The following is a 10356-nucleotide window of genomic DNA, read 5'->3' on the forward strand; positions in this document are numbered from 1 at the left end:
GCCCCATATGCCCACTGGCTGGCTTCGCACACCCGAGTCATATCAGGCGTTGGTCGCGCAACCTCTCCCGTGCCAGCCCCTTCCAGGTGTCAGGCAGATGCCAAAGCCTGGAGCCCCTGGACCTCCTCACGATGCAAGTCGCAGCAAGAACACCTGCCCCAACACCCACCAGAGGTCTCATTCTGGGGACACCCAACAGACAAAAAGGTAGAGGCTTGTAGCTCCTCATTTATCAACCCTGACACCCGGAAGATGCAAGAGACACTAATCACCAGAACAGAGCAGAAGATGTGGAGGGAGAACAAAAAGGGAGATGGGTCAGACCACCGCCTGAATTCTATGGGAACTGTGAAGTCCCTGGGTGAGAGCACAAAAGGCAAGCCAGAGCAGCTGGCCAGTCCTGGAAAGCCCCCAGCTACTAAGGATTTAGAGGACAATTTACAGCAGAAATGCGAACAGTTCTACTGGGGTGTCCCCTTTCTACACAGCAAGTCGCTGGAGGCTAATGCCAGGGAATCTGGTTCCCAGCAAAAGATTCACTCTGTCTCTTTCAATGGACACTCTCCTGCCTTCCCATTCCAATTTCAGGCTACAGTAGGGCCACACATTTCACCAACCCAACCCCTGCCTCAGCCTGTGGCCCCATCCCAGCCCCTGTATCAGCCTGTGGCCCCATCTGAGGTCCTGCCTCAGCCTGTGGCGCCATCCCAGCACAATCTGGAATATCATTCTGTGGAGAAGCAGCGAGAAAGTGAGCAGAAGACCTTACCTCCTATGGTTAAGAAAGCTCAAGTCTTCAGCCCAGTGAGTCCCCTCCCTGCCCCCTCAACTATGTATGAGGAAATAGAGAAGACCCTGGGAGAGACCCTACCTGATAATGGCCACGCATCCTCAGAGGCTCATCTGACCACACAGGCGAGCAGGCCGCCTGCTCAGACCTCCACGTGCATCTCTGTGGGCAGAATGTGGCACAGCGAGATGGCCATGAGGACCCACAGTGCCAGCCTGGAGATGAGCTCAGGTGCAGCTATAGCCAGGAGTGAGTCAGGTGGGGAGAACGGAGGCTGGGCCTCAGGAGGCCCCCACTGCAGGATCACAGTGTTGGAGGGCAGCACTGGGTCGCCTTCTCCAAGTGCTGATGAGGACGGGGGGTCGGTGGTGGCTGAGGAGGCCTCTGCTCGGAAAGTCACCTTGAAATCCAATGTGCCGGCCAACTCCCAAATTCCTAATGTGGATCTGAGGAGATCAGGGAATCCAGGGACAAATAAAATCCCACCACCGTCAAGTGTAAAGGGTGTGATTCAGAATCCGGAAGAGCCACGCCTTGATGCACAGCACAGTGACTCTGAGCTCCGCGAGAAGGTAGAGTCTGGGAAGCAGCCAGCAGACAGCGGCCCTGGTGAGCTTCTTCAGGACTGCGATGCTCACGCGCTCCGTCAGCACTCCCGGGCGTTTCTTGAAGCAGACGGTTCGGATTCTCAGAGGTATCTGTGCAGATCGCAGAGCACATCAACTGGGGACACATCAGCTGTGCATGTGTCAGGTGACATCACATTGAGTAGATGGGCCTCACATCAGAGCAGCCAGGGGCTGAAAGGGTCCTGGAGTCCAGAGGAGCAAGATCAGAGCCAGAGCAAGATGTCTGTCCCTGCTGGTGAGGAAAAGCTCTGTACATACTCAGCTACCTGTGTAGCTGGGGCCCAGCTAAATACTTTTTTCCAGCTCTTGGAAAAACCTCAGTGCCCCCTGGGAGAGGAGGCAGTAAAGAAAGAGGCGATTCCCAGCCCAGTGAGTCCCCTCGCTGCCCCCTCACCTACGTATGAGGAAATTGAGAAGACCCTGGGAGAGACCCCACCTGGTGATGGCCACGCGTCCTCAGAGGCTCCTCTGACCACACAGGCGAGCAGGCCGCCTGCTCAGACCTCCACGTACATGTCTCTGGGCAGAATGTGGCACAGCGAGATGGCCGTGAGGGTCCACAGAGCCAGCCTGGAGCTGGGCCCAGGTGCAGCCATGGCAAGGAGTGAGTCAGGTGGGGAGAGTGGAGGCTGGGCCACACGATACCCCCACTGCAGGATCACCGTGTTGGAGGGCAGCGGTGACTCCCCTTCTTCAAGTGCTGATGAGGATGGGGGGTTGGTGGCGGCTGAGGAGGCCTCTGCTTGAAAAGTCACCTTGAAATCCAGTGTGCCGGCCAACTCCCAAATTCCTAATGTGGATCTGAGGAGATCAGGGACTCCAGGGACAAATAAAATCCCAACACTGACAAGTGAAAAGGGTGTGATTCAGGATCCAGAAGAGCCACGCCTTGATGCACAGCACAGTGACTCTGAGCTCCACAAGAAGGTAGAGTCTGGGAAGCAGCCTGCAGACACCGGCCCTGGTGAGCTTCTTCAGGACTGCGACGCTCACGCGCTCCACCAGCACTCCTGGGCGTTTCTTGCCACAGATGGCTCAGATTCTCAGAGCTCTCTGTGCAGCTTGCAGAGCACATCAACTGGGGACACATCAGCTGTGCATGTGTCAGGTGACATCATGTTGAATAGATGGGCCTCACATCAGAGCAGCTAGGGGCTGAAGGAGTCCTGGAGAATGGAGGCGACAGATCAGAGCCAGAGCAAGATGTCTGTTCCTGCTGGTGAGGAAAAGCACTGTAGGAGGTCCGACCAAGGAGAACATCAAAAAAGATCAGCAGGACCGAGGGCCTCCCAAGACAATGGGATGTTAAATAGGAATAAGGAAACAGTAGAATCCTTAAGAAGCAAGTCCTGCCAGCTCAGACAGAAAGAGGAACAGGCACCTACAGAAAGCCACCTCACAAAAAAGAGACAGCACGTTCCACAGGGGATTTTCTCCAGTGAACTTCCCCAGCAAAAACGCAGGCCTCCATCAGCCACTGCCCAGAGCAAGGGACAAGAAAATAGCAGATCTGTTCCGGACAGTGGGGCTGCTGAGGCTCAGGGGATTGCGACAGCCTCATCCCCTTTGGGACGGATCCTAGGCGAGAAAATCAAACTTCAACATGGACATCCTCCCTCGGAGTTAGACTGGCACAAAGGGCAATTCCAGGCTCCAGGAGGTGAACATGGTGCCAAAGACTTCTGGCACCACAGGCTTCTCTCCTATGAAGAGCAAGGGAGGGAGACGAGAGAGAAAGCCTGCAATCTCCAGGCCACCCTGAAGGGCCACAGCAGTCCTGGCGAGAGCAGGCTGGCCAGAGACAAGGACGGCAACAGAGCCTTCCCACCCCGTGAGCTGGGGTGCCCAGACAGGCACCGCCAGCAAGGGCCAATGGCGGCAGGTGCCTCAGCCTGCACCCTACACTGCCCAAGGCACCCTATGATTCAGAGAGATGTGCCATCTGTTCAGCGGGAGCGGGGTTTCCTGTGTTTCCTGGGACAACTTTTCTTCAAGAAAATATCCATATAGTGGGAAGAACACTTGGTTTTCCTCACGTCAGCACATCCCCTTAGTGCTGATGGTTTCTTCCTACCGCAACTTCCATCATTTCCCAAAATACATGCTTTTCTCTCAGGAGAGGTGGTGGCTTCTGTCTGTGTCCTGCTGGGGGAAGGGAAGGAGTCAGGGTCTGCTCTTCCCACGCAGCCACCGAGGCTTCCTGAGTTGGAAAGGGAGGTTGAGGATGCCTGTGGTGTGGCATGCCCACCTGCACCCCTTGCCCTCGATGCACCTTAGGTTTCCATGAGAGCCTCATTACAAAACAAAAGCACCTGGACTTGACAAGATGAGGAAAACCTGTAAGACGCCACCCAACCCCAGGATCTGGCTCAGCCAGCCCCGCTGCTTGCTCTTGGGCAGCTGTGAGGGAGACGTTTACAGAGGCAGAAGTTCCCCTCAGGCTCCAGAAAGAGTCTGAAAAATTCCACTCAGGGAGGATGGTGGCAAAATGGCACACTGCACCTCACAACAGTGCAGGGACCGAGGAGCCCTGGAGACCCACCACCATCACAAGCTCAGAGGGGAGGAGTTGCTCAGGGCCCATGGCTCCCGCATGGTGGCCCTCCCTGGGGTCTCCACCCACACCAGCCCACGGAGCCCTAGAGCTGCCACGGGACCTGTGACAGAGGGCCAGGCTCACACAGGCAGGGAAGCTTGACTTTCCCACAATATACTGAATAAACCTGCACAGGGCTGGGGTCCTTGAGACTGACTCAGTGTCTCTGACCTTTACTTCCACACATGGCCCAAACAAGGCTCCCAGGGGGACATTAAAGGGTAAGGGATGGGCCTGGGGTCCCACAGCAACGCTCGCTTGGCTGCCAGCGCTGCCCAGCCCAGGGCTCAGAGGGGGAAGAGGTCATCACACAGGATCTGTCACACAACGGGCTGGAAGTGACCTGTCCAGAATGAGGATGCAGTCCAGGATGGCCCACTGTGCGCTCTGCTCCAGCCTACACCCCTCTACCCTCACCAGTCCCCACGGGAAAGCTGGAGCGATTTCAATGTTGCGCCACATGCAGCGCACACAGTGGGCCAGCTACAAGGCCGCCCCTGGGGGTGAGTCCTGCTTCGGGAGCCCTGATGGAGGGACCATGGATGGCCCTGCCCAGTGCCTGTCAGGATCCCCCACCCCCGGGTGGGCTGGGGTGGAGGAGTCAAATGGGTCAGACACTGGGACCGCATTGTCCCCTGGAGCTGCATCTGCCTCTGCGTGCAGCTCCCCGGCTCCTCCAGGGGCCCCTGTGAGATCCCAGCCAGGGCCTGTGGGACTGGGATCACAAGCAGAGAGACCCCACCTCAGGTCAGGGGAGGGGTACAGAGGGGACCTCAAGGCTCAAGACAGCTGGGCCCCTAGAGGTGAGTTCTGGGAATGGGGGTACAGGGGACCGACACACTTGCAGGTTAAGTGCCACAGATGGGACTGAAGGAACAGCAGGAAACAGGGTAGACAAGTCCATGTGTTCTTCTCCTGTCATGACTGTGGTAAGGTCAACAATGGAGACCCCCACAGACACCATTTCTAGCCCTCGCAGACACTCCCAGACCATCAGAGACCCTCCTTCCCAGACCCACACAGGGACCCCACCAGCCCCTCACATGACGTGAAAGTGCCCTTCACAGTCCTACACACAGAACCTATAAGGAATAATCACAGATCCTTGCATACCCTCCCAGACCCTAATAATCCCTCCCAGAACCACACAGGCCTTCACAGAGACCCTCACAGACCCAAACAGAACCTCACAGAGACCCCCAAGGCACTCACAGGTACCCTCAGAGACCTTCACAAACCCTGAAAGACCACAAAAGAACAACACAGACCCTCTCCGTGACCATCACAGACCCATAGGGACCCTCACAGTGACACCAACTGACCCGCACAGACCCTCACAGAAACTCAGAGACCCTCACTGGGACCCTCTCAGAGACCCTCACAGAACATCAAGCCCTTCACAGACACCAAGACAGACCCACCCATACATTGGCCCTCACAGACATTCACAGGGACAGTCACAGACCCACACAGATCCTCACAGAAACAAACACACATTCACATGTACACGGAAAGACCTCTCAGACCCTCTTAGACTGTCACACACACAGAGGAAGCCTCAAATAGCCCCACAGTCCCTCACAGAGTCCCTAACTGACACTAACAGAACCTCAGAGCGACCAGTAGAGATCCTCAGAGAGTCTCATGCACCCTTCCGAGGAACCTCAAAGTCCCTCACAGAGTCCGTTACACACACGCTCAGACTCTCAGCGGGATGGAAACGTACCCTCCCCAAACCTGACACACCCTCACGGGGACCCTCACACAGCCTCACAGATTCTGACTGAGCTCCACACACCTTCACAGACCCCCCCACCCCCACAGAGCCTCACACAACCTCAGGGACCCTCCACAGACCTTCGGAGATGCTGACAGGCACACTACTCAGAGTGACTTACAAAGAGCCTCTGTGACACACACAGGGAACCTCCCATACCGTCCCGGACCTCAGAACAGCCCTCACAGAGACCGTCACACACCTTCACAATGACCCCTACACAACCCCACAGGGACCCTTACCTAACAGCACGGACCCTCACAGTGACCCTCACTCACCATCACAGTGCCCCTCGCAGAACCTCACAGGGAGGCTCACAGACCCTCACAGAACATCACAGGCCCTCTTACAGACCTTCACAACCCTCACAGTCCATCATGGACCCACATAGAGACAGTGACAGACCCTCACAGACCTTCACACAACATCAGAGACCTTGACAGACCCACACAAACACACCCTGGAACCCTCAATACCCTCAGGCACCCTCACAGACACTCACAGACACACACAGGCACTTATAGACCCACCCAGACTATCCAAGGAACTGCCACACACCCTCAGAAACCACAAACACCAACACACACCCTCTCAGTGACCCTGACAGACCCTCACAGAGGCCTTCTATGGGACCATCACAGTCCCACACAGAGGCCTTCACAGACCTAATCACCCTCACAGGGACCCTCCCACAACCTCACATCTTCTATCCCAGGCCATCCCAGATACGCAAAGACCCTCACAGACTAACACAGACCTGTACAGCCCCACACAGAACCAAGCAGACCCGCACATGGATGCTTGCAGGCCCTCAAGACACACAAACACAAGCACAGATCCTCACAGACCCTCAGAGAAACCCGTACAGTGACACTAACAGACCCCCACAGACTCACGCAGGTCCTCACAGAAACCGTCACAGACCCAAACACAGACTCACACAGACCCTCACTCACACTCACATTGACCCTCACAGACCCTTACAGACATGTACATGGACACACAGCAAACCCGCATGAGGACCTCCACAGACTGTCACAGAAACATACAGGGACATTTATAGACACTGAGAGACCCTCATCGAACCTCTAAGACCCTCAAAGAGACTCTCACAGGCCCTCATTGAGACCCTGAAAGACCCTCACAGAGCCCCTGAAAGACCCTCACAGGGACCTACAAACACCCTCACAAACACACACAGGGATACTCATGGACTCTCACCCTCAAAAAGACACTCACAGTGATACTAAGAGATCCTCAAACAGCCTCATGTGGGTCCTGATGCACCCACACAAGCCCCAAGACAGACTCTCACAGAGCCACATAGCACCTCTCACGGACCCTCACAGAAAACCTCACAGAACCTCACAGGTTAACTCTGAGACCTTCAGAAACCCTCACAGGGTCTGTCAAAGCGGCTCTCACAGACCTTCACAGAACCTCATAGAGATACTCACATACCCACAAACACATCCTGAAAGACCCTGAGGGACACTAACCGGGACCCAGACAGACCCTCACAGGGACCCTCACAGAGACCATGACAGATCCTCACAACCCTCAACAACCCTCACAGAGTATGTGAGACCATATCTCACAGACCCTCACAGACACACTCAGCCCCTCAGAGGCATCCAAACTTATCCTCCCCGCACCTCGGAACCCCCCTGGGTCCCTCACACTGCCTCACTCTGCACACTTCAGATACTCCAGAACCCCATGACCCTCCCAGAGACCCTCCCAGACCCTCAGAGGGACCCTCACTGACCCTCCCAGGCCCTAAGGGGGGCCCTCATAGAGACCCTCCCGGTCCCTCCCTGTGTCCCTCACTGACCCTCAGAGACCCACACAGACATGCTCACACAGCACTCACAGTCCCACCCAGACCCTCAGTGACACTCTAATATTCCCCAAGGTTTAATTTATACACTTCAGTGGGTCATTCATTATTGGGAGACAAACGTCATTCTTCCTTCCCTGCCTTGAATATTCATCTAGTTTGAGTGTCACCATTATGCCTGATAACAAGATCAGTGGAGTCTAGTGTAGCCCAAGTGGAATTTTCTTGATTTCTTAGGGGACCCCTTTAGGTTCTCTCGGAAGCAGAGGCCAACATGGAATCAGACACGTGAGTGATTTGCCAGGGAAACACCTGTGGGGGAGAAAGAAATGAAGGCGCAGGAGCAGGCGCGGAAGCGTTCTCACTCAGCGCAGGCCTGACACCTGAAAGGAGAACAGGGAAGAATGAGGATGGTGGAATATGGGACGCAGACTTCAGGGCAAATCTGACAAAGTCTCAGCCAGTACTATGGGGAGCGCCCAGCACGGGCTGCCAGCAAGGGGAGCCGCACACTGGGCAGGAGAGCCCTGCTTGTCCATCAGCTCATCACTGGCTACGAATGGCCTGGGGAAAGCACGACATCAGCACAAAGGCCGTGGATGGCCCTAAAGACCCCAGAGGTGCAGTGCAAATATGCCCACTCCTAAAACTCACAGCCCTAATTGCCTGCCACAATCCTAGGATTAATACCAGTGTTAAAACTCTGAGATCTAACACAAAGCCTAAAATTCAACCCCCTTCACATCTCTTCAAATTTTCTAAGCTACTGGGCTATTTCTCTACAATTGTACACCATGCATGACCACTTACCACTCTAACAAGAAGCCAAAACTCAGCATCCCTACTACTAGACTTGACTTGACAAGAAGGCGTCAAAGTCCATTCACGTTTTCACCTAAAAGTCTCACAGCTGGTATCAAACCAGAAAGGCCTTAGCTAGCTATACTACATTATCCTTTGGATAGCAATTATTCTAGCCCCAATAATACTGAATTCCCTCAAGTAACCTACGTGATTACCACAACACAAATCAGCAGGGACTATCCTGTCACAGTCACAAGCCAAGTACCATAACTACACAAAGCAGCAGTCCCCATGGCCTCCTCACTGGAAAACCCAGAATCCCTAGTATCTAATAAATAACCCAATGCCCCGGACCATGAAACTCAAACACAACCTTTCCTTCCTCATTTTTCAACACAAAATACACCAATAGAATCTCCTTCAACACCCACACACAAGTGTCCCCCGTAGAGCCATATTAGCCATGCAAACCTCAGGGTACTCCTCAGCAGCTAGGGCTGCCGTGTATTCAAAACCAGCCAACATCCCTGCAAGATAAATAAAAAATACTATTGAAGCTAAGAAAGGGCCACTAAATTAATTACAATCCTGTAGACAACCCTGCCACTTAAAATCAAACCAAGCCTACAAAAAACAGGAGAAGGTTTTGAAGAAAAATCTGAAAAACTCATTTCAAAGATCGTGCTTGAAATAAACACAATGTATACCTTCATGATTCCTACATCGTGTTGATCCACAGACAACAGCATAAAAAACTGTCATTGTAATTCAACTCTAAGAACTTTATGACCAACATCTGAAAATTTCACCCCTAGTCCAAACTATCAACAACTCATTCACTGACCTACCCTCCCCATCTACTACCTCAGCATGATGAAACGTCGGCTCACACTTAGGGATCTGCTTGATTCCACAAATTTTACCAGGCCTCTTTCTGGCAATGCCCTATACAGCAGATACACTCAATGCATTCTCGTCGGTAACACACATCAGCCGGGGCATCCAGTAATGGGTGAACCGCTCGATACATGCATGCTTACGGGGCAAACGTAGTTTTCATCTGCTTATTTATGCACATTGGGCGAGGCTTAGATTATGGATCCTATGCACATAATAGAACTTCAAACATTGGGAGCATCTTATTATTTACAATAATAGGAACAGCATTCCTGAGAATAAATGTCGCATCTGATCAACAGCATACGGCAAGAACACAAATCTTTCTGAGGGCCAACAGCTATTAGCAGCATCCTTTCAGCTGTCTCGCATGTTGGCACAGAGCTACTAGAACGACCTTGGGGTGGCTCTGCCGAAGACAAGTCTGCCCTCACCTGAACCTTGGCCTTCATTTTATCCTTCCCTTTATCATTCTGGGCATAGTAACATTCCTTCTATTTCTACATGAAACTAGATCAGACAATCCAATAGGAATCGCACTGAACTCAGATGAAATTCCTTCCACAATCGTGTCCCTCTTCTCACTGTGGGCCCACTGATAGTGGGGCAGCTAAACCGAATTATATCAGACACCCAGTTCTCACTTCAGGACCATCTCTTTCAGAATCACACATTTGTTCCTCTTAAGTAAGATATCTCAGTGGATTAGTGACTAATAGACCGAGGCTCACACAAAACCATGCTGTCATTTCTCTGGTATTTCTTAGTTTGGGGGATGCTTGGACTCACTGTCTGTCTGAGGCCCAAACTCAAGCAAATAACTTGTAGCTAAACTTTAATTCAACTGTGAATTGTACATATAAACCTTCAGGTGTTATTCCGTCAATGTCTACAGGACATACAGACTTTATTAAAAAATATGGATATTCTAGACATAGACGTAAACGTAGTTGTATGTATATGAGCAAGCATAGGAATAGATGTAGACATACATGTACTGTTAATTGTGGTATCCACCACACA

General features: G+C 52.9%; 1 pseudogene; it reads left to right on the plus strand.

The window, feature by feature from the left end:
• The first annotated feature begins 4475 nt into the window (after nt 1-4475).
• On the plus strand, nt 4476-10149 carry LOC140846376 (cytochrome b-like; annotated as a pseudogene).
• Nucleotides 10150-10356: the final 207 nt, after the last annotated feature.

Source organism: Manis javanica, chromosome 15, assembly GCF_040802235.1.
Source record: "Manis javanica isolate MJ-LG chromosome 15, MJ_LKY, whole genome shotgun sequence".
NCBI classification, from domain to species: domain Eukaryota; kingdom Metazoa; phylum Chordata; class Mammalia; order Pholidota; family Manidae; genus Manis; species Manis javanica.